This window comes from Sturnira hondurensis, unplaced genomic scaffold, assembly GCF_014824575.4.
Source record: "Sturnira hondurensis isolate 20B ecotype Veracruz unplaced genomic scaffold, ASM1482457v3 Scaffold0022136, whole genome shotgun sequence".
NCBI lineage: Eukaryota > Metazoa > Chordata > Mammalia > Chiroptera > Phyllostomidae > Sturnira > Sturnira hondurensis.
In genome coordinates this window covers 6,664,565-6,690,352 of record NW_028094767.1, presented here as the reverse complement: position 1 = coordinate 6,690,352, position 25,788 = coordinate 6,664,565, and the positions used below count along the sequence as shown (strand labels likewise).

General features: G+C 32.9%; 1 pseudogene; it reads left to right on the top strand.

Annotated features, from left to right (window-relative positions):
* The first annotated feature begins 795 nt into the window (after positions 1-795).
* Positions 796-974, top strand: LOC118978764 (uncharacterized; annotated as a pseudogene).
* Positions 975-25,788: the final 24,814 nt, after the last annotated feature.

Genomic DNA, 25,788 nt, shown 5'->3' with positions numbered 1-25,788 from the left:
GTTTTAACCTTTATAGTTAAATCATATGTAGAATTTCTTGGCACACATTAAGCAATAAATATATATTAATTGAATAAACCAATGAGTAAATGCATATTGGATACTTCTTTCTGCAGCCATGACTACCCTCTTTCACTGAAAACAAACATTTCTATCTTCTCATTTGGATTTTCAAAAAGATACTGCATGGAAATATCAAGCTAATTAGATGAAACTCAATGTCATCATCCTTGACCTTCTCATTCTCATACCTTAGCTGTATGAACCACAATTATATTTATTGTATGAGGTCAAATGAAAATCCAAACACAAAATTCTACAGATGTACTGGTATTCAGGAGAGCTATCTAATGGACTACTTTAAGGTAAAACTAAAATCAATTTATTTAATTCCCTCCAAAGCCTCTCTTTTAATTTGCTAAAGTAAAAGAAAGCAAACAAAGGCAGCCAGCTTTAAAAGTTCTTAACATTTTTTCTCTCCTTTTTTTTATTGTTGTTCAAATACAGTTGTCTCCATTTTCCCACTACCACTTTCTCTTGCCCCACCCCCACCCACCTCCCACCCTTACTCCTACCCACTCATGGCTTTTTCCATGTGTCCTTTATATATGTTCCTTGACAACTTTTCCTTTTCTTTACCCTGTTATTCCCCATCCCCCTCCCCTCTGGTTACTGTCAGTTTGTTCTTTATTTCAATGTCTCTGGCTATATTTTGCTTGCTTATTTGTTTTGTTGACTAGGCTCCACTTATAGGTGAGATCAAATGGTTTTTATTAAGGAATAAACACAGGCTTTATACTTACCTAGCAGGGAAGATATCGTGATCACAAAAGTGGTTTTCCAAGGGCAAGGCTCATCCATTGCACTCCAGTGCAGTGCATTTATCCATGTGCTGACCCCTGAAATTTCCCCAAATGTGGGAAATTCGGCTGCACAGTTTGCAGTAGTGGGGGGGCTGTGTTCACAGTCTCCACTTAAAAAAACACAGGCTGATACAACACTGTCTAATAATGATTCCCACAAAAAATTTGTATGAATTTTCATTTAACCACTACTTTAAATTAATGCAATATTATGTCTTGCACAATTTTTCTGCTAAAGTATATAAACAAGATACGATTTTTATCAACCTAGAGAGGTTGTAACACAATTTACTATATATTTTAATTAAAAAGACAAGTACAACATTTTAAAGTTAACCATTTTACAGACTTTGTTGTAATTTGATGTGTAAACACATCAATTATTGTAGATGTGATTTCTAGGAGTCTAAAAGTTAGAATAGAGTCTGTGTCAGAATAAACACTCAAAAATAGGGGAAAATTATAAATATGAATGGTTGGTGAAGTAATTGTTTCTCAGAAGAAAGCATTCACAGTTCCCTTATTCTCAATTACCTACTATCCAAGAGAGAGTATATATAAGCTATTTTCATACAAATATAAAATGATCCCATCAAAATCTGGTCCTTAATAAGAAGCAATAAAATTGATAAACTTCTGATCATATCAGAACAGAAAAGGAAAAATACAATCTATAATTCCAAGAACAGAAGAGGCACTCTTACTGTAAAGTCTACAGACAGTAAATACATGATAAGTAAAACTATGCCTATAAATTAAATCACATTGGTTAAATTAACATATTTTTTTTACAAAACAAACAACAAAGCTTACTCTGGGAAGTCTGTATGATGAAACTGTAAAATATTGTCGAAGAAATTAAAGATGACATGTAAATAAAGAAATATACTTTTATTATGGATATGAAGACTCAGTACTGTTAAGATGTCATTTCTCCCCAGACTGATCTGTTGATTCAATACATTCCCAAACACAAACCAGTATACTTACTGAGAGAATTTGACAAACTGATTCCAAAGTCTATATGTATTTACAAAGGACCTAGATTAGGCAAAAACAACTCTGATAAAGAATACCAAAATTAGATGGATAAGCATTATCAAGAAAGACAGTGCTGTATTGTCATAAGGACTGACAATAAAGGAATGGAACATAAAAAGTAGTCTGATAAAAGACTCACTTATTTATACACACCTAGTTTTTGACAAAAATTCGAAAGTAATTTGGTGAAAAATAATTGCATTTTCAAAAATGTTACAGAAACAATTGGATATCCATACTTTAAAATGAATAAATAAACCATTACATTCTTAACTCAAATTGGATCATAAACCTACTATAAAACCTATAAAACTATCCATATTCTAGAGGAAAATATGGGAGATAAATCTGAAAGTTTAACTAGGCAAAGATTCCTCAGCTATTACACCAAAAACATAATCCACAAAGAACAAATGGATAAACTTGACTTATCAGAATTAAAAATTTCACATCATCAAAATGTACCTGTAAGGGAAAAAAATGACAGACCACAGATTGGAAGAGAATGTCTTAAAATCACATATTTGATAAAGGACCTGTGTCTAGAATATAAAAGATTTCTTAAACTCAATTTAAAAAGCATCACAATTTAAAAAATGGCCAAAATATTTGAACAGACACTTCCCCCAAAATATATAAATAGCAAGTAACCACATGAAAAGATAGATGCCCAACATCATTAGTTATTAGAAAACTAAAAATTAAAACAACCTGGAGAAACTGTAACAGACTTATCAGAGTCGCTGACATTCACATAGCAGACCACACCAGGCTCTGGTGAGAAGGTCGGGGAATACAACTCTTCATAGATTCTTGTTGGAATATAAAATACTGTAACCGGTTTGGAATCCCATTTCTTAAAATGTTTGTTTTTAATTTTTTATCATTGTTCACTTGCAGTTGTGCCCATTTCCCCCATTGCTTTCTCCTGCCATACCCACCCCCACCTGCCACATTCAGTCCCCCCACCCCTCACCTATTCNGGTCGGGGAATACAACTCTTCATAGATTCTTGTTGGAATATAAAATACTGTAACCGGTTTGGAATCCCATTTCTTAAAATGTTTGTTTTTAATTTTTTACCGTTGTTCACTTGCAGTTGTGCCCATTTCCCCCATTGCTTTCTCCTGCCATACCCACCCCCACCTGCCACATTCAGTCCCCCCACCCCTCACCTATTCCATAATCTCACCATCCTATACTTAGGTACTTACCTGAGAAAAATAAAAGTATATGTTTCCCTTACAAAGAGCCAAGCGTGAGTGTTCATGTCAGCTTTATGTAACAACCAAAACACAAAACATAACCACAATAGAGGCAACTCTTCTGCCATTCTCTTACCTGTTTTTTATAAACAATTCCCTTTTACTTTTGAAAGTAATTCTAGATGCCAGAGAATTTAGGATATGCCATTTTATCCTTTTGCATCTATGCTTTTAAATGTTTACTACTCTACAGTAACACAGCTTGAATTTTACATTATTTTTAAATTATTTTATAGCTAGATAAATATGCTACTTTAGAAAGTTACCTCCAGTGTTTCAAACTACAGTACAAATATATTTACATGTGATGTGTTTTCACATTTTGCCATTGTACTTCGTGCCCCTTTACTTCCCTTCTCAGGTGTTTCCTATTTCCCAGAAGATATTTATTTGTGGAAAGTGAGTGGAACAGTTGATTAGTGCTTTTAGGTATTTTAATAACAATTAGCTTTTAAGCTTCTCTTCGTGTGTCTTACCAGTTGCTGGGTTTTATCATCACTTGTCAGTATAGCATAATTGTACATCATAATGTTAAATGGCATTACTTATTTTAAAGATAAATGCTGGAATGGAATGTGTGACTGATAATATAACTTTGGAATAACAGCGTGAATTTTACCACGCAAGCAATGTCTGCACTCAACTTCCAAATGAATCAAAAGAAAAGAGAAATGGTAAAGATCTATTTCTACGTCTGTGGCTTCTCCCAGTAAGTGTGGTGTTTCTTATACAAAATCACACATTTAGCAAGTAAGGTGTACACATTTGTAGGTCCAAGGGTAATTTTAAGATTCATGAACATGCCTTGTTCTGATTTCTGCTGACTGTGAGCCTTAGGGGTGCTATTATAGAAAAGATAAAGGGAGCTGAGAAGTAGGGGGCGGGTAAAGAAGTAGATATAATATTGCATACCCCATTCCGAATTTTTAAAAATTATATGCATGTGTGGATTGACTTTAAGCATAATTAAACTTCTTAAAATTACAACTAGTACACATTTATTAAAAATAAATTTACAAATGGTGCCAGGCACTGATGGTGAGTCTAGAAAGATAATTCTACAGAGTCTTCCTTTCTCTTTACTGTGTCACACACACGCAAACTAAAACTCCTGAGCATATTAAGTAAACATAACTTTAATTACAAACTCTGATCACAAACACTGAAAATCTATATCTGTTTTCTCTCTGAATTAAAATGAAAATTTGATTGATCCAAGTGAGCTGACTAGGTTAATTAGAGTTTTACATAAAGCAGTTTAAATGCTAACAAAGTAATCTCTGTTATTCTGAATACAGTCACTAAGTTGCAAAATCACAACTCAGACATGATTCCAGAGTAATGGAACTGCTATAAGATTGCTGATTTAATGTGAATTTCAAAGCAGCCCATCAAAAGGTCTCCTCGTTCCAGTGCTTAATATTATTACAGAAGCTGTCAAATAGAAAAGCTGGGTTATTAACCACCATGTTTTTCTGTACGGTTTTATGTGTTCTAGGCATCATATGAAACGAGGTTCACTATTATAAAATGCACTGATTTAACTTATATGTAATTACTTCTAAAATTACTACAGCTGCATGCAGGGTAAAATATTTTTCAGTTAAGATAAATAAAAATAAAAATCTAAAAATAAAGGAAAATTTCACATATATGTCATATTAATTTTAAATGACTTGAGAAAATTAGCTAGAACTAATGTGTTTCTTTCCACTATAGAAAATGTATATTTTCCCCAAATATTCTTCCCCATGTATTTAAAAGACATATACTCAGGGGCTAGGTGGAAGTGGGTAAAGGGAGCAAAAGTGGGGACAACTGTAATAACATTAAAAAAAACACTTAGTTAGCCTTTAGTATTCACAAAATGCCATACTACATAACTGGGAATACTTGAATATGTATTTCCAACACTTCATCCTTCAGCTGTGTTTTTTACTTCACCAAGCTTCACTTTGCATACCAGGCAAAATTGCTTCTCATGCATTATCAATGATGGATTTCTTTTTTTTAAATTCTTACCTGAGGACATGTTTACTGATTTTTAAAGAGAGAGGGAAGGAGAGAGAGAACAAGTGAGAGAAACATCTATTGGTTCCCTTCTGGGTGCTCCCCAACCAAAATCCAACCTGCAAACGTTCAGTGTACAGCTCCAACCAGCTGAGCAACCCAGCCAGGGCTCAACAACAGATTTCAAGTGTACTGGCATACTCATTAGGATTCTGGTGGCTAATATCAGAAATTCAAGAAGAATAATGCAAGTTGCAAAAGAGGAGAAATTGCGTAACTCATCCAGTTTAAAAAATGGTCAAGCAGCAATAACTGAAGCTGAGGAACAACTAAGACACAATATGTAAATTCTCCTTGAGTATCTTTTCTCCTTCTCTGTGTGCATTGTTCGATAAGCTTTGCACTCTCTAAATGCAAAGAGTCTTTATTCACCTAATAGCAACCAGCCTGCCAATAATTACAACTTTTTAATGTTAGACCTTCACCTATCATAAAAAGATTGAGACAGATTTGTTTGCCCATAAGATAATTTCTGTAGATAAATGCTTCTCTCAGTTTCTTCACTTTGGAAGTACTTATTATAAGTGAGGATTTCCAGAATTAGTTAATTTTATGCCCAAATTTAAAGAGCTAAGTTGTTTTCCTCTTTTGATTTTTCTACTTCTATTCTGTTGGCTTGCTACACAGTTTGACATGGGCTTTTAATGGAACATGTCTGACACAATCCCAGTTATCCTTTCTCAGTCAATAATATCACACAGAAAGACCTTTTTAAAAATATCATGTATCTCTTTTAATCTGGGGAAAGTTGTTTCCAGAAACTTCTAGAGAGTTCCACTTCAAGTGTATTTGGACAGAATTCAATTGCATTTCCATATCCTACCTACAAAAGTGAGAAAGTAAAATTTTTGTCATTTGGAGTCCTCCATAATTGGAAGCTGTTTCTTCTAGTGAGTAATGAGGTGGAATATGTTTGAATAGGCACCAATATCTGCTAACTCTCTTTGGCTTCCAATTCCAACAAGAGAGAGAGCAGCGCTTTTGTCATACTTGGATGGTTGGCTCAAGATGCGTTGTTTCAGAAGAACCTGGCAGCTTCTGGGGATGCTTTGGAGAGGGGTAGTGTCCAGGAGAATTGTCTGTCCTGTTAGGTAGGTAATACCATAAATCCTATAGTTACCTCCTCAGCTTTTTATTTCATCCTTCTTTTTAAACATAAAATTTAAAAACTACCCCTCCACAGAGGATATGTTTGAGTTATACTGTTTTGGACCTATAACAGATCCACATTTTGAGTATTTTTACACTTACTCTAAGAGAAACCAACTCAAAACCATGACTCACATCTACATCCCCTTCCAGATTCAGTACCTCTGGTTGTTAATTCATTCCTCTCAGTTGCTCAGTGTGGCTTTTAAAAGACTACTTTATTTTTTAGAACAGCTTTGAGTTCATAGTAAAATGGTACTGGCATTAAAAAGAATTCCCATATGAATATAGTTTTTTAATGATCAAGCAACATATGGAGTAAGTTATAAATTTATCACTATCAACATATCGAACATGACAAAACAGACAAGAAGAACTACCATTAAGTTCAGAGAGAAAAAGAGCTAACACTTGTTTCAGTTGATTCTAGCGGGGTCCATCTCATGCTTTTGAGTTTCAGACTATCCTTGAGCTCCCCAGCTTTATACCCATCTTCTTTTCTAGACTGCTTGTCCTGAGGACTTCCAGCTCTAACATCGTATGCAAAAGCAAGATATGGTTACTTATGATTGCAGGCGATTGCATATATATTCATCCTATACTGCTTTTCAGATTAAAACTTGTCATGTATAGGTAAACATAAATATACACAATTGAAGTTTTACTTGGAATATTTCACAGTCTTCTCAGTAATTTGTATAATGAAAGAAAATCAGAGAGGATATTGAACACTTGATCCGCATTATCAATGAACTTGACCAAACAACAATAGAATATATGTGATTTTCAAGAACACTTGGAACACTTATTAAGAAATAGACTGAGCCATAAATCAAGTATCAATGAAATTTAAAATTAATTAAATCAGTGTCAGAAATCTCTAAATATTTGCAAACTAATATCCATGCATTAATGAAATCACAAGAGAAAATATATTTTTATAGATATAATAATGCAAAGCTAATTCTAAGAGTAACATGGAAATGTAAAGAGCTTAAAATAGACAAAGAAAAATCTTGATAAAGAACAAATGTGAAATACTCAAATGACCAAAAAAACCTAATGGCAAAAAAGTAAAGGGTGAGCACCACCCAATGTTGGTTAAGGAAGTAACAGATGCAAGAAGACTCAACATTGTTGCCAGCCAGAAGGTAGGACCACTGTGAAGAAGGTCTGGCAGTGTCATAAAGCTTTGGATGCACTTAACGTGTAGGTCAGAATTTCAATTTTAGATAATTGTCCAAGAGGATTGAAAAACATGTCCACAAAAGGATATGTACATCATGTCTTATAACAGTTCAAAATGGGAAACAGACCATGTGCCATTAGCAGAAGAGTATCTGTGGTGTATCCACACAATGCACTACTATGTTCAGTAATGGAAAGGAATGAACTACTAATACACACTATTGTCAAAACATTATGCTGAGCAAATAAGCCTTATACATCAACAATATATGATTTCTCTAAATTGCTTAAACTAGTAGAATGAATTCATGATGGGGAAAAAAGAGAAAAGTAATTGCCTCTTGGTGGTAGAAACAGAGATTGACTGTGAAGGGGTATGAAGGAACTTTCTGGGCGATGGTGGTATTCCAGATCTTGATAGCAGTTTGGGCTACCACATGAATTTGACAAAGGTCATTTGATACTATACATACTATTGGTGTTTCACTTTATATAAATTTTACCTCAAAATAAAAAGTAAAACTATAAATATTGAACTCAACTTGATATACATGCTAAAATATTTATGGTGATATTTACTGATGTTTGCACTTATTCTGAAATTCATAAAAACTATAAAATACATTGATAAATGAATAAAAATCTAACAGACAAGTGATAAATCAATTACAGTAAAATGTTAACAGCAGCGTCTACTTAATGAATGCAAGAGAATTCAATATAACATGTTTTCAACTTTTTTGTGTGTTTGAAAATTTCCATAAGAGAGCATTGGAAAAATCATATTCATAGACTTCTGCTTTCTAACAATAATACTTGTAAAAAATATTTATAGCAACTCTATTCTAACAGCACCAAATAAAAATGACACGAGTCCATTGATATGTGAATGGGTAAACAATTTGTGAGACTTTTCAAAAAGCACAAACTAATGCTAGAAGCAACAACGTGGATGACTCTCAAAAACAGGAGGCTGTACAAAAGAAACCAGACTCAAAATGTATAGCACATGATTCTAAAATTCTTGAAGATTTTAGAACAGGCAAAAATGAATTTATAATGAAAAAGTAGATCAGTGGTTTTATTTTATATTTATGTCATTTTGTTTTATTTTATTTTTACTAGGGGCTGGAGGTGGGAGAATTTAACTACAAAAGTTAGGAGAGAACTTTTGGAGATAACAGAAATATTTTATTATTTTGATTGGAGCAGTGTTGTATATATTGGTCCAGACTCATTGAAAATGCACATTTAAAATGGAAGGATTTATAATATCTAAATTTTACCTCAGTAGTTTATCTGAGAGAAAAATCTGTACACTTGAGCTGGTGTTCTGTATGACTTCAGTAGTGTTGTAAGTTGTTTCCACCATAAACTTTCGCTGATGGCTACAATACTCTCTCGTGTTGGTGTTTTCTCATTCAGTCTCCTAAAGCTAGGTATTTCTTGGAGTTCAAACCATGCCCAACATCCAATTTAACTAAGCACTTTTCTCCTTTATAATAAGAACTTCTAATGTTTCAGTCCAGCTAATGGGGTACTCTACTGCTTCTACATTACAGTAGTTTCTCCCAAATGCAAGTGTCATAGAATAAACTCAAGCAAAAAAAGAACATGTTTTGATTTATGAGACACACAGAAGTTTAAATAGTGAAACCCTGTGAAGGACGGAATGCAACTGACACTAGGAACACCTGGAACTAGGTAATATAGGTAATATTTTCAGAACTCTCACCATATCTCTCTCTCTACTCCTGCCTGGAATTTGCACTTCATTTTCACACTGCACACTGACTATCTCCACTTTTTAAGACACATAGCTTCTGGATTGCCAAATTCTAAATCCTGTGACTTCACTAACTGTTAAGAGTCAGTATCTATATTTTCTTTAGTCCTCATTTCAAAAGACCCGAGGAAGAACCTCTTTGTCATAGCTTAGTTCACGTAACACTCTGCAATCCCATTGATTATGACACATTAGCGGGAATATGGGGCCATTACATATATAACATCTTCGGTGATAGTTTTAAGAATATCAGGGTTGAAAGTTTGGCAAGGGCATGCTATAAAAGAAGTGAAAATCCTCAGAATACAATTGTATACAGGCTCATGGTAATTGACATATTACCATGTATTTAGTATTTATCCAAGTATTTAAGTATTTTTTAAAGATTTTATTTATTTATCTTTAGAGAGGAAGGGAAGGAGAGAAGGAGATAAATATCAATGTATGGTTGCCTCTTGTGAGTCCCCTGCTGGGAACTGGCCTGCAACCCGGGCATGTGCCCTGACTGGGAATTGAACCACGGTTGTGTGGTTCTCAGGCCAGCACTCAATCCACTGAACTACACCAGCCAGGGCATATTTATCTAAGTATTGAGACATAAATATGGGCCCTTCTTTCATTTTCCCCCAGGGTAATATGTAAAATACTTCTAACTCAATTCTGAGAAAATGACTGGCATAATAATAAAATAATACTTAAATACACTGTACACATTCTATGTAAAATTAATATCTCCAAATAAAATTTTGCAATAATATTCATATTTTAATCATATTAGCAAGGAAAACAAGCAGTTTACAGTAATATAAAACTAAACATGGAGAACAGAAAAGTCTTGTAGTAAGTAGAAGTAATTGAAGGCAATGTTGTAGTCTGAACATTAAGTTGGAAAAAATAAGATAATTAGGATCTAATTTAGTTTAACAATTGATTACTGGTTCTTTCAAGCAATTAATCTCTGGCAATCAGTTTTGTATCCCACAAATTAAAGAAATTAGAGTGGATAATCTCCTTTCCAGAATGTAAAAAGATCCAGTAAATATATATTAACTATACACAAGTCATATATTTCTGTATTTAGGGAGAAATTATTTTTTTTAATATACATGTAAGTTCAAAACATTTTCTAATACCACTTAAACTGCAGAACTGAAATCCCATAATTTTAAATAAATGTCATGAAAGTCATTATTTCCATCATTCTTTTCAATCTTGATCTTTGAACAGCTAAATTAAATCTTTCAATTATATAATAAAAATATTAAAGTGTAATGTTTCTAGGACTTTGAAATCTTGCATCAATTCCATAATGAAATTCTCATTCTACATATCTATTCTACATTAGAGTCAAGCAAAGACCAGATTATCAACATTAACATTTATTAACTTATTTTCCACCACCCATCATTGTTCTTTGTTTTTTCATATTCCTCTTTCCCAAACATTTGAAACAGAATTTCCTGGGTTAAGCATTTTTACAAAAAAGGAAACAGCAACTTTTAAAATAATCAGTATTGAATGGAAATATTAGTGGTTGACCCTTAAAAATCACTATACGAGTGATTTTTCAATGTTTCCTAAAACTTGTCCTAGCATAACAAATTATTTTGAATACTTCAGTAAAAAAAAAATCCATAGGTAAGTGACTTTTGTCCATGAACAGCTCCCCAGTAAGAACTTATAGAGTCAGGAAAACACAAAAGCCTTTACATAAATGACTGACATCAGAGATTTTAACCTGTTTCATTGCAATTTGGGTAGCAGATTCCTCCTACTGCTGTAAGTCAAAAAGTTTGCCCTCAACTAGTGTGATTCATTTCCTCACAGTTAGAAGGAAGCTTTTTGAATTGCGGGGCAAATTTCCTTGGCAGCATCTTCCAACATTTATGGATGATACTTTTAACATTTAATTTTGAATGTTCTGATGACTCAGAAATAACTGCTACCTAGAAAAAAGCAAAGTACATCAAAATTCATGTAAAGAATTAGACCTTGGATCAGTGTTCTACAAGGCACAGTTTTAGTGTATATCTCCCTGGTGATTAAGCATTAGTCTTGTAATCAGTGAAAATACAGGACACTTTGATCTTCCAATAAGCAATAATTTGCATAAAAATTTACATAGCTAAGTTGTGAAAATCTTTCTCTGAGGTGAGTAATCAAATGCCTGAACAAAATTGTTTCCCTACTTGTTATATTCAGTTTAACAAGTTAGAAATAATTGAATATAGCAGAAAAGGAAATACAAAATTTCAGTGACTTGAAAATAGTTTACTTCTCTCCTATAAGGAGGTGGTCTAAAGAGGCTCTATCTAGTAGGCCATCAGTGTCTAAGGTAATTATTTTTCTACTCTATCACTGAGGGCATGGCTTCCATCTAAAGATCACCACATAATCCAAGATGGATGTTAAAGTTCCAACACTCAAATGAAAAGTTTGTAGGTATAAAGAAACATGAAATGGCATGAGTGGAGATTCTTCCAGTGGAGTTGGCTCTCTTAAACACACTTCCTGGGAATTTCCCATAACACTTTATTAAAGTCTGTTTTATTATTTATTTATTTATTTATTACTTCCTGTCTTTCATTGTTTCTTTTTTAGCTTCCTTTTTATTGTTGTTCAAGTACATTCATCTCCATTTTCACCCCTCCACTGCCCGCACCCCACCCATCCTCTCCTCCCATCCTCGAACCTACCCTGCTTTACCTTTGTCCTACCCTTCAGGGCAGCATGGGCGGCACTGCTAAGTGAAATAAGCCAAGAACTGAAAGACAAATACCATATGATCTTTCCTATAAGTGAAACCTAATCAACAAAATAAACAAGCAAAATATAACCAGAAACATTAAAATAAAGAACAAATTCACATGTATAAAGAACACCTGGACAAAATTACATGATAAAGTCTGTTTTAAATTTGGCTGTTCCAGGCAAAGTCTTCCTCTTGTAAAACTTGCTTAAAACCAGTAAAACATTGTCCATATGTCATCATATAATGACTTACAACATACCTAATACCACAGAATCGATGGTAACCTGTTTGGTGAATTTTTTTTGGAATGTTATACACATGACAACTTTCTAAGACATCAAATAATTAGAAAACAAGCTGACTCAGTACCTTCTGATGTTCTATATTCAGATTAAGATCTGAAGGTTCTCCTTTCTTCAAAAGTAGATGGTGGGGTTTTGGTTTTATTTTTTTATTTCCTGCCCAATTGTTTATAAGATGTTGTCTTTCACATTATAAAAAAATTGCCATGATATGACTAATTCATGGCTAGCATGTCATGAGTCATTTGATCCATAATTTTAAGAATTCCTTCGACCAAAAACCTTATCATTATCTTTCATAAATTATAATATATAATTTATTTTCTATTTTGTGTGTCTATACCCGATATTCGTAAAACAAGATTGTTTATTTTGAAATTTTTGTACCAGTGAAGTTTTCTTTTTTTGCAACAAAGAATTCAGTTCAGTATACATTTCATATAAACCAGGAATGAATTTCTCTTAATTTATTATCCCAATATGTTTACTAAAATCATCTCAAAATATGTAAAAAGCTATGCTACTTTATTTTTATTTTATTTTATTTTTTAAGATTTTATTTATTTATCTTTAGAGGGGAAGAGAAGGAGAGAGGGAGAGATATATCAATGAATGGTTGCCTCTCATGAGTCCCCTGCTGGGAACTGGCCTGCAACCCAGGCATGTGCCCTGACTAGGAATAGAACCACGGTTGTTTGGTCTGAAGGCCAGCGCTCAATCCACTGAGCTACACCAGCCAGCATAATTTTTCTATTATTTGCTTATATATGTGGGTCTGTTTCTGGACTTGATACTGATCAATTTATCTATTTTTCTTTATTTTTAGTAGTTCATTTTATATTTTGTTACCATTTACCACCCTTATACCCTCTCCCACCCCCACCACCACAACCTTCCATAATCACCACTCTGTTGTCCATCCTATACCAAAACCACACTAAAATTATTATGATAGCTTTACAGTAAGTCATGACAAATAGTATACATAATCCATGTTCAAAATTGCTTTTGGCTATTCTAGATCCTTTGCTTTCATATATAAATATTAGGGTTATCTCATCAACTTTTATTAAAAAATCTCACTAGTATTTTAATTGTGATAATTATGTTAAATCTATAGATCCTTTAAAAATAATAAGTAATATAAAATATTGAACATCTGAATCTATAAACATGGTATTGCTCACCATTCATTTATGTCTTTAATTTCTCTTTGTAACATTTTATATTTCAATGTAGGCGTTTTACATATCTGTAGTTGAAATTATGCCCATTTACATTGCATGTAATTGTAAAGGTATAATACTTTAATATTATTTTCTATTTTTATTACTACTCTAAGTATATTTTATATTTATATTGAATAAGTATTTTTCAATTTGTTAACTTTATTAATTGTATTATTTAAAATACAATGAAGCTTTATGTAACTTCATCTATATAAATCTTGTTTTCTATAAATAAAAATAGTTTTAAGGTTTTCTTTTCAAAGTTTATGCATTTTGTTTAATTGTATTTCATTTTATGGCCTTTTTTGCACTGGCTAGAATCTGTAGCACAATATTTAACAGAAGGTGTGACGGCAGATATGTTTGCGTTAGTCCTGGTTGTATGAAAAAAACAGTCTGTAGATCAACTGTGAACGCATTGTAAACTGGGATTTTGTTTTCTATATCTTCCTTTTTAGAATTGCTTTCTATCTATTGATAATAGCTATTAATTTTTCTTCATATATTTCCTTTTGTATTTCATAAGATGGTCATATGATTTTCTTCATTATTACTTTAGTGCAGCAAGTTATATTAGTGTTAGAATATTGCACCAACCTCACACCTGGAATGAACCACATTTGGTCAAGGCATGTGTGTGTGTGTGTGTGTGTGTGTGTGTGTGTGTGTGTATGAAATTGAGTTATTTATTTTATTAAGATGTTTATTTATATGTTCTTGAGGGATCTTTTTCTGCCATTTCATTCTTTTGTAATCATCTTGTAGCATTTGGGTAGCAAGGACATACTGCCATCATAAAATAGCCAAAGTGTCATTTTTCCCCTCTACTTTTTAAAGTAAAATCACTACTATATGTTTTATTTCTTCTCTAAATGTTGGGCAGGACTTACCAAAGATGCAATCTAGTTCTGGAGTTTTGATTATGGAGAAAGCTTTTAAATTTTTTTTGAAATAATTATAGATTTGGGGGAAAAGGCAAAAAATGTCCACTTTATCTAATTTTCCCTAATGGGTAGAGCTACATTGTTGGGAACCACCCTGCCTGGTTTCAGAAGCTGTAACTCCCCATGGCTAAGACTGAGAGATGACTTTCAGACTACAAGCCACTAAGGAGACAAAGCTTATCTCCCTGGCAGAAGCATTGCTTCTGCTCCATTTTTTTCATAACTGGCCCCCCGATGCTTGATCAGTTAGCCAATGGCGGGTAAGATTCCCCAAGGGGGGAATGACCTAAGATAGGCATGATCACATGGAGGCCCCAAGGAGGGACTTGGGGGGCTATGGAGAAAAGGGGTGATGGACCTTCACCCCTCAGCTTTGACAAAGCCTGGGTCCTCATTCTGTCTGAGAGAGGTCTCCAAAAATTCCTTGGCTATCTGCCTCCTCTGCCTGACTTAAGCCTGAAATAATGATAGAGGGCAGTACAGCCCTATGCTGGAAAGGCAGGCTTCCTGGGTGATCAGGTCTGAGAAACCATATGTAAAATCCTGTGAAGCCTGCTTTTCTAAGAATGCTCTTAGTTACATGATAAAGGCCCAAGCAAGAAATGAGTTTGTTTCCCAAAGTTTTGTAGCCTTTTAGCTGATAGACCCTGACTCAGAAGAAGCCCTAACGGTTCTTTGTATGCAATCTACTGTTTGATCCTTACTGCCTGACAATGATTAATGAATTGTACCTGTATTCCTGCACAAATTAAACCCAATAAAAGCCTGTCTAGGCAAGGGTCAGCGTGCTCTCCCCTTGAGAGAGTGTCCAAGCTGCTCTGAAGCGCTCCCCTGTTGAGGGAGTAACTCCTTTCCCTCCACAGGACTCAGTAGTCCATGTGAATTTGTCTCATATCTCATTCGTGATGCCATGGGCACCGAGGCCCAGTGCATGAGTCACTACATAACTATAGTACAGTCATAAAACCAGAAAACTGATGTTGGTACAATGTGGTTGCATAGTTCTATGCCATTTTACCACATCCGTATATGTTATAACAATGTTCACAGCATACAAAAGTATTTCATCACCGCGAAGATCTCCCTCATGTCACTCCTTTATTATTACACTCACCCAATTATCCCACCCCCAGCATTCCTAACTTCTAGAAACCATTAATCCTTCATCCACTGCTATAGTTTGTCATTTTAAGAAAACTATATAAATACTGTCACATAGTATGTGACTTTCTGAAATTAATTTTTTTGAGTCAGTATAATGCTCTTGGGACCCATCCAAGTTATTGCTTGTTTCACCAGTTTGTTCTTTGGTTGTTGAGTAAAAAGCCATCAAAGAGAATCAAACAAGGTAAGCCCTGTGATTTCCCCACATGCTTCCAGAGTCCATTTTCAGGCTGTACTTCAGAGTAGGATCCCAAGCAGAGCCTGGAGTCTCACTGAAGCGAGAACATCAACATTGGGTTTCAGAGAGGTTAATGAGGCTAAATTTGCAGCAGGGTGCAAAATCAGAAGAGGGGTCATGCCTACTCTTTGGACAAGTAATAAACAGCATGCACGGCTTAATATTCTTCATGTGTGAAGAAATAACTGCACCAAAACATTCCAAAAGCTCACATACTTCTAATATTACTTTGTTACCATTTAAAGCAATGGAGAAATTTTATAATATAGGACATTACATAAAGTTCTACAAAGGGCCACACATTAGTAATAAGGCTTCTTCAGAGTATGAACCACAAGTAATCTGGAATTAGATTATAAAATAATTGAAAATAAAATTTAAAAAGTTAAAATTGATGCTCAAGTAACTTACATTCTTGCCAAAACAAAATCCAAAACTCTTTTTTAAAATTATTTTATTGTTGTTCAAGTAAGAAATAAAAAAATCCAGTCCTCAGCCATAAAAATATTAACAAAAGAGAGAACCTAAATAAGTAAAGTGAGAAACAAAAGAGATGTTACAGCTGACACCACAATAATATAAAGAATCATAAGAGACTGCTGTGAACACCAATAAGTTTGAACACTTGAAAAATTGGATAAATTTCTGGAAATACAATCTACCGAGACTGAATTATGAAAAAATAAAAACCTCATACATGCTTATTACTAATATAGTGATAAAATCAGTAATCAGAAACTCCCAAAAAGAAAAGTTTGAGACTGGACAGCTATACTGGTGAACTCTACCAAACATTTAAAGAAGAATGAACACTAACCCTCAAACAAATTCAAACTCATTGTGTAAGGTCATCATCACCCTGATACAAAAAACAAAACAAAACAAAACAAAAAACCACAGATGCCTCAAGAAATTTCTAGCCAATATTACTGATAAATATTGATGCAAAAATCCTCAACAAATTAACAAGCCAAATTCAACAAATCGTTTAAAGGACCATACACCATGATCAAGTGGGATTTATTCTAGTGGTACAGAGATGGCTCAACAGCATGATTAAATCAATGTGATATGCCATATTAACAAAACAAAAGCTAGAGATTATATGATCATCTCAATGGACACAGAAAAGGTGTTTGAAAAATTTAACATCAATTTATGATTTAAAAACTCTCAACGAAGTAGATATAGAGGGAATGTGCATCAACATTATAAATGTCACACAATATACATTATATTGTATATAATATATAATCTAACATTATACACAACAGTGAAAAGTTGAAGTCTTTTCCTCTAAAATCATGAATAAGGCAAGGTTGCCTACCCTTTACACTTTTATTAAACACAGTATTGGACGTCCTATTTAGAATAAATAGGCAAAAAAAAAAAAACAAATGCATTCAACTTGCATAGAAGAAAGTAAGATTGTCACTATTGCAGAACACATGATAATATATACAAAATACCCCAAAGACTCCATCAAAAATATTAAAACTAACAAATGCATTAAAGTTACAAGGTACAAAATCAATAAACAAAAATCCATTGCTTTTCTACCTACCAATATCGACTATCAGAAAGAGAATTTTTTAAAAATACTATTTACAATTATATCAAAAATAATAACATATCTAGGGATAAATTTAACCAATGAGGTTAAAGACATGCACACTGAACTCTACAAGATGTTAATGTAAAAATTAAAGATGGCACAAATAAATGGAAAGATAATCCATGTTCATGGATTAGAAAAATTAATATTAATAAAATATCTATATTACTCCAAACAAGGTACACAATCAATGCAATCCCTATCAAAATTCCAATGGCATTTTTCACAGGAATTAGAGCACACAGTCCTCAAATTTGTATGAAACTAGAAAATATCTTGAGTACTTAAAACAATCTTGAGAAAGAAGAACAAAGCTGGAACCTATACAATTCCTAATTTCAAACTATATTATAAAGCTACAGTCATCAAAAGAATATAAAATTGACATATAAACAGGCAAGTAGATCAAGGAACTGAATAGAGAGGCCAGAAATAAACCCATGCATATATGGTAAATTAATGTACAACAAAGTGGCAAAGAATATACAACGGGGAAAGGAAAGTCTATTCAACAAATGATGTTGTAAAGACTGGACAACCACATGCAAAAGAATGAAAGTGAACCCCTATTATATGCCAGACACTAAAATTAACTGAAAGTAGATTAAAGGCATGAGTGTAAGGCGTAAAACTATAAAACTCCTAGAAGAAAACATAGGCAGTGAGCTCTTTGACATCGGTCTTGGTGATGATCATTTGGATCTGACACTAAAAGCAAAGGTAAGTAAATAAATAAATGAATAAATCAGTGAGACTACATCAAACTAAAAAGTATTCTGCACAGCAAAGCAAACCATCAACAAAATTAAAAGGCAGCTTTCTGAATGGCCGAAAATATTTACAAATCATGTATCTAATGAGAGGCTAAAAAAAAACCCCAAAGAACTCATACAACTCATAGTAAAGCAAAAATACTTAAAATGGGTATGTATCTGAATACATATTTTTCAAAAGAAAACATATGAATGGCCAACAGGTATACAAAAATATGTTCATAGCTGTTTGAATTGCTATTATCAAAAAAGCAAGAAATAACAAGTGTTGGGGAAAAGGAACCCCAGTGCCCTGTTGAGAAAATACATTGATTCAGTAACTATGGAAAACAGTATGGAAGTTCCTCAAAAAAATTAACTAACAATTAGATTACCATATAATACAATATTTGCAATTCTGAATATTTGTCCACAGAAAATAATGACACAACCTCAAAAGAATATCTGCACCCCCTTGTTTATTGCAGCATTATCCATAATAACCATGATAAGAAAATAACCAAAATGCTCATTTATGGAAGAATGAATAAAAACCTCTGATATATAGAAATATATAGAGTCTCAATTTTATTGGTATCAACTTCAACTCATCTCAACTTTGGAGCATTGTCCAGTGAGAAATCTCGAGCATGAAACTTTGCGAGCCATTTCTGACACATTTGATCAGTCACAGCACCTTCTCCACACACTGTACAAATCTCTTTTTCATTTCAGATGCATTTTAATCTTTTTAAAAACAATAAAGCACAATATGCCAAAAATGTATTTTCTTCCATCTTCAATATTGAAATGGCTACATAAAAATTCAACAAGTTTGATACATTTTTTTAATGCATGCTGGTTTTACAGCTATCACAATAAAATCTAACAAAATTGTTTTGAATGAAGTTACAGACAACTAAGCACTACTAGAGCCATCTTAAAGAAAAAATAATAATTTTTTTGCCAACTCAATATTATTATATGGTATTCAGCTATTAAAAAACAATGAAATCTTATTTGCAACATCATGGATGGACACTGAAGGTATTTTGCCAAAGTCAACCATAATGACTAATTTATGATTGAAATGTCAGTCATAGAAAGACAAATACCATATGATTTTACTTATATGGGGAATCTAAAACAAAAAAAAATGTATTTCATGGATTCAAAGAACAGATGGGTGGTTGCCAAAGTTGGTATAGTTGTCAGAGAGAGGCACAATATAAGTATATAAAGGGGGTAAAAGGTAAAAACTGCTAATTATAATATAAATAACTCAGGGAGAAATAGTGCATATCATGGTTACTGTAGTTAACAATATATTAAATATTTGAAACATTTTTTAGGTTCATTTTTTGATAGTTGTGAGTTTGTTGTCATTTTACTGTTCGTATTTTTTATCTTCTTTTTTCATAGATAAGTCCCTTTAGTATTTTATATAATAATGGCTTGATGATGATGAACTACTTTTTCTTCACTTTTTATGGGAAGCACTTTATCTGCCCTTTCATTCTAAATGAAAGCTTTGCCGGATGGAGTAATCTTGGATGTAGCTCCTTGCCTTTCATGACTTCAAATACTTCTTTCTAGCCCTTTCTTGCCTGTAAGGTTTCTTTTGAGAAATCAGCTGATAGTCTTATGGGATCTCCTTTGTAGGTAACTCTCTCCTTTTCTCTTGTTGCTTTTAAGATTCTCTCCTTATCTTTAAGCTTGAGTAACTTAATGATAATGTGCCTCAGTGTGTTCTTCTTTGGTTTTCAGTGGGGAGGGGGAGGGCAGCGTAGAGGGGGAAAGGTTGAGGGAATAAGAAGCACAATTGGTAGGCATAAAATAGACGGAGAGAGGTTAAGAAGGTATAGGAAACAGAAAATCCAAAGAACTTATATGTACAACCCATGAACATGAACTAAGCAGGGAAATGCTGGAGGGTTGGGGGGTGTGGGATAGACTGGGGAGAAAGGGGGAAAACTATAATACCAAAATCAATAAAATATACTTTAAAAACATTTGAAATTCACTAAGAGTAAGCCGTAAAAGTTCCCCTCACAAGAAAATACAATTTTGTTCCTATATATCATGACAAATAACTAGATTTATTGTGATGATCACTTATCAATATATATCAAACTAGAATCATTATATGAGGGAGGACCTCCAAATAAGTGTAATTATTTTTTGAAGAGCCCCTTATAGTACAGGCCTGCCCTGCTAGGTGAGTGTTCTAGGAACCCATCTGTATCAGTGCACCAGCTAGTATGATTGTGAGAGGCTGCATTTGGCATCCTTGGTTTTTTTAACACATTCAACACGCTTGCCCATTTCATAATGGGTGATTTATATATGAGTGCAACTGCCCACACCATGCTACGTGTTCAGAAGTTTTTGACCAAAAATTGCATGAACCCTGTGCCCCACCCTTCCTATTCACCTGATATTGCCCTGAGTGATTTTTTTTTGTTTCCCCATATGAAAAAGTCCTCAAAGGCAAGTGTTTTGGCAATGTAGAAGGGGTGAAACAAACAAACAAACAAAAACAACAAAAGCTCAAAAATGCATCAAAACTAACAAGTTCAAAAAACTGTTTTGAACGTTTTTTTTTTTGTAGTGGTAAAATGTCTCAACAGATGTATTGCATCAAATGGAGAGTACTTTGGAGGTGCCTGAAGTTTAAACATGTAAGAATAAGTACACAATTTTTATAAATATATTTCATTTCTGGGAGGGGCACCCTCATATTTTACATCTGAAACTAATATAATGTTATATGTCAATTCTACCTAATAAAAACAATGTTTGTTGTCTAATCAAAATGTGAGTAGCATACAAAAAAGAAAATATAATCCATAGCTAAACTAAAAACCTATCAATATTATTGGAAAAAGAAATGACAAAGATAAAATTAGCAAATAAGGGCTTTATGACTGTGACTATAATTTTTATAAACATGCCCAAGGATATAATATAAAACCAATACAAAATAACAAAGAGAAAAATGGAAGATATTTTTAAAGACTCAAGTGAAACTTCTATGCATAAAAAATATCTAAAAATAAAAAATACTGGATAGTATTTACAGCAAAAAAAAAGACTTAAAAGAAAAGATCAGATAATTTGAAGATTTATCAATGGCTTAAGAGGAAAAAAAGGTGGACAAAATTTGCAAAACTAATATAACCTATGGAGTAATATACATATATAACTGAAATCTGAGAGAGATGAGAGAGGAGGGATAGAACAATATTTATAGAAATAAGTAATAGACAATATTTTCCCAAATTTGATAAAAATCATAAACACATATCCAAGAAATTATCAGGTATCAAAGCAGAAATAATATAAAGAAAAATACACCAATGTACAAAATAAGTAAATCTCCAAAACCAGTATAAAAACAAAAAATTTTAAAGCACTGAAAGAGAAAAAGTGATGTGTAGAACAATGAAGAATGACAATAGACTTTACATCTGAAACTCTACAGTCCAAGAGACATGGAAAAATACTACAAAGTATTGAAATCTACAGGGTCCAGCACAAATAAGGTCCCTTTTTAATTACAGAATATTTTATTACAAAATCATAAGTATATAATTCTGTAACATAGCAATATCACACTCAAGCATACCATATGATATTTTAGGTGAAATTGTCAAATTAAAACTACAGATTATTACATCCATATTATTACCCTTCCAACCACACTCAAGCAGGCCTGACTTCTGCTGGACACTGTATAATCAGCAAAGATTTCTTTCAAAAGTGAAAATAAAATCAATTATTTTTCAGACCAACAGAATCGAATTAATCATTAGCAGGCATGAAGCACAACATATTTATTTATGAAGAGATTTTATATATTTATTTTTAGTGAGAAGACAAGGAGGAGAAATGGGAGAGAAACATTGCCTATCTCATGTGCCCCTACCAGGGATGGAACTTGCAACCCACATGTGCCCTGATGGGGAATCTAACAGGCAACCTTTTGTTTTTCAGGATGACATCCAACAAACTGAGCCACATGCATTAGGGCTATAAGATATTTTAAAGAGAGTTCTTTAGCCAGAACACAAATGATACCAGGTTAAAATTAATTTATACAATGAGATGTAGACAAATAAAATAAATAGTAAAAATTAGGTAAATTTCAAATTTTTTCTTAATTTTTAAGTTGGTAAATATAACCAACTACTTACAGCAAAAATAATCTATTATAAGGTAATTATACAGAGCAAAATAAGTGAGGGGATGGGCAAAAGCATATTGTTGAAAGATTCCTACAGTATATATGAAGTGCCATAATTTTATTTTAAAATAGACATTGTTAGTGAAGAATGTGTATTAAAAACCCTAGAATAATGATTAAAACATTAAATAGAAAAAATTAATTAATAATGAGATCAAGTGAAATTCTAAACCAAATGAAACTTTTTCAAAGGAAGAAAAGCAAAGAGAAAAAGAACAAAGTAGGAAATAAATAGCAGCCCTGGCTGATGTAGCTTAGTGGATTGAGCACGGACCTACAAACCAAACAACCGTGGTTCAATTCCCAGTCAGGGCAAATGCCTGGGTTGCAGGCCACTTCCCACCAGGGGATGCATGTGAGGCAACTATACATGGATATTTCTCTGCCTCTCTCCTTCCCTTCTCTTCTAGTGATAAATAAATAAAATCTTTAAAAAATAAATAGCAAAGTATAGATTGAAAATTGGCCACTGTAACAGTGTCAACAATAAAAATAAAGCTAAAAAATAAAATGAAATTCACCACAGCAGTAGGTATATTAATAGAAGTGGACTGAGCACTATAATTAACAGAAAGATACTGTGAAGCAAGGGACCCATTATAATTGTAAATATACAGAGAACTTAAAACTTAAAAGATATTAAAATGTCTACAAGCAAACACTAATCATAAGAAAACCAGACTAGCTTTACTAATATCAGAAGTTGACTTTTAGTTAGAGTATTACCAGTGATAAAGAGGAAGCTTTCACAGTTATAAAATGGTTATTTCATTAAGAAAATATTATAATTATAAACTTGAATGTATATAACAGAGCTTCAAAACATATAAATTAAAAAATATAATAAAACGTCACCCTGGCTAGTAAGCTCAGTGTATTGAGCACAGGCCTGTGAAGCAAAGGATCAAGGTTCGATTCCCAGTCAGGGCACATTCCTGGGTTGCAGGCCAGTTCCTGGCAGGGGATGCAGGAGAGGCAACCATACATTGATATTTCTCTCCCTCTTCCCTTCCCCTCTAAAGATAAACAAGTAAAATATTTAAAAATAATAAATAAAACTGAACAAAGAAATCCAGAAATACAAAATTATAAATCAAGATGTTAACAATCACTCTTAGTGATTAAGAGAACAAGTTTACAACAATAAAAAAATTAAAAAATTAGAAATCTTATTTAAAACCCTTATCTAGAAATGTGACCAAAGTGACATTAATAGAATACAAGTTCCTCTCTAATGCACATTTATCACTCATCAAAATTTACTGTATTCTAATTCATAAAAAATCACAATATTTTTAAAGAATTTAAATCATATGGATTATTATATTCTCTCATTGCAGTGGGAATAAGCTAGAAATCAATGCCAGAAATACATATAGAAAAATACACAGATATTTGGAATTTAAACAAGACACGTCCAAATAACCTATTTCAAAAAAAAGAACAGAAATCATAGGAAAATTAGAAAATATTTTGAACTCAATATGAAAATTGAACATAGCAAACTGTGTGAACAAATAAAGTCATGCTTAGAGGGAATTTACAGCATTCAATATTTATATTAAAAATAAGAAAGCTAAAAATCAATCATCTCACCATCTACCTTGAGAAACGTGAAAAGGAAGAACAAGGTATACAAAAATAAAACAGGTGGAAAGAAATTAAAATAAGAGCAGAAATTAGTAAAATAGAGGAAATCAATAGAGAAAAAAATCAATGAAACCAAAAGCTATTTGTTTGGAAAAATTTGTAAAATTAATGACCTGCTATATAGCCTCATAAAACAGTTTTCCTACTTGTGTTACCTGAATGTCGTTAATTGACTGAAGGTGATATATGTTATTTGATTTTGCATAAACTGACATGGAAACGTAATAAGCCTATCTTTTTTAACATCACATTTTGGGATAGAAATGTAAGAACAGGTTTGAGTAGATATAACATCACACTTTAACCACACAGTTGCTGGAACTGGTGATTCGAGCATTAAAAACACTAGATGTTGAGTGGGAATGCTAATTCTCCTTGCACATATTCAAGCTGGTGGACTTGCACAAGTATTGTGCCTGCTGTGTGACCACTGAGAGAATGAATATACAAATGCATGACAAATAAAAGCACAAATATGAGCTCCCCAAAATAGGGGTCAATGTTTTCTGAGTTCTTATTGCACAGTATTTTATAATATTTTGTGGTGTTCTTATACTATATTATAACAATTTTGTGTGCATATCATCACCCTAAGGGTAAAACAAATATATTACTTATTTTAGAATTCTTTCTGTATCCACATCTAACACAGAACTTTGCATTATTATTTCCTTCTTAGAGGTTTTTAATAGAAGTTTATTGAATAATGTACCATTATTGCTATTAAGGGAAAGAAAGGAAGGCAGGAAGAGAAGGAGGGCTGGAAGAAGATATAGGAAGGAGAAAAATTCAAGCAAAAGTTGAGTGATATTTCTTTTTCTCCATATTTAATTTCACTTTAACATTGTTTATTGGGGTGACATTGGGTTACCAATTGTATAGGCTTCAGGTTACATTTCTATGATACACGATCTGTATATGGCATTGTGTGCCCACCACCCAAAGTAAAATCTTCTCCCATTGCCATGTACTTGACCCCCTTTACTTTTTACTATCCTACCAGTGCCATTTGCCTCTGGTAACCATCATACTGTTGTCTACATAAATGAGTTTGTATTTGTTTTTCTTGTTTGTTCAATTGTTTACAGCTTTACATACCACATATGAGTGAAACAGTGAAGAATCATGGAGGACATTTCTTTTGTCATTAAGGTCATAGAAAGAATGAATAGAGTATTAACATAAAGCATATGTTTCATAACATGTATATTGGTAAGCATTGCTGCTTAAATATGACCTAGTACTGTTGGCAGTCAAAATCAGTCTGGTTTTGGAATCTGATGACATGAAGTACAGAAAATTACAGTAAACATGTAGGAATATTTATAGCAACAAGGTAGGTTAAATTGGTTCTCCTTTAAAATAATAAGGTGGTATATTATATTGCATAAATATACTTTGAATGACAAGTATAAAGAAAGATAATATATTTAAATAATAAATTGCCTTAAAATCACAAATATACAAGATTATTTTAATTCATCATCTGAATAATAAATATAAATTATAGTTTGGAGGGGTGGGGGGGAGAGGG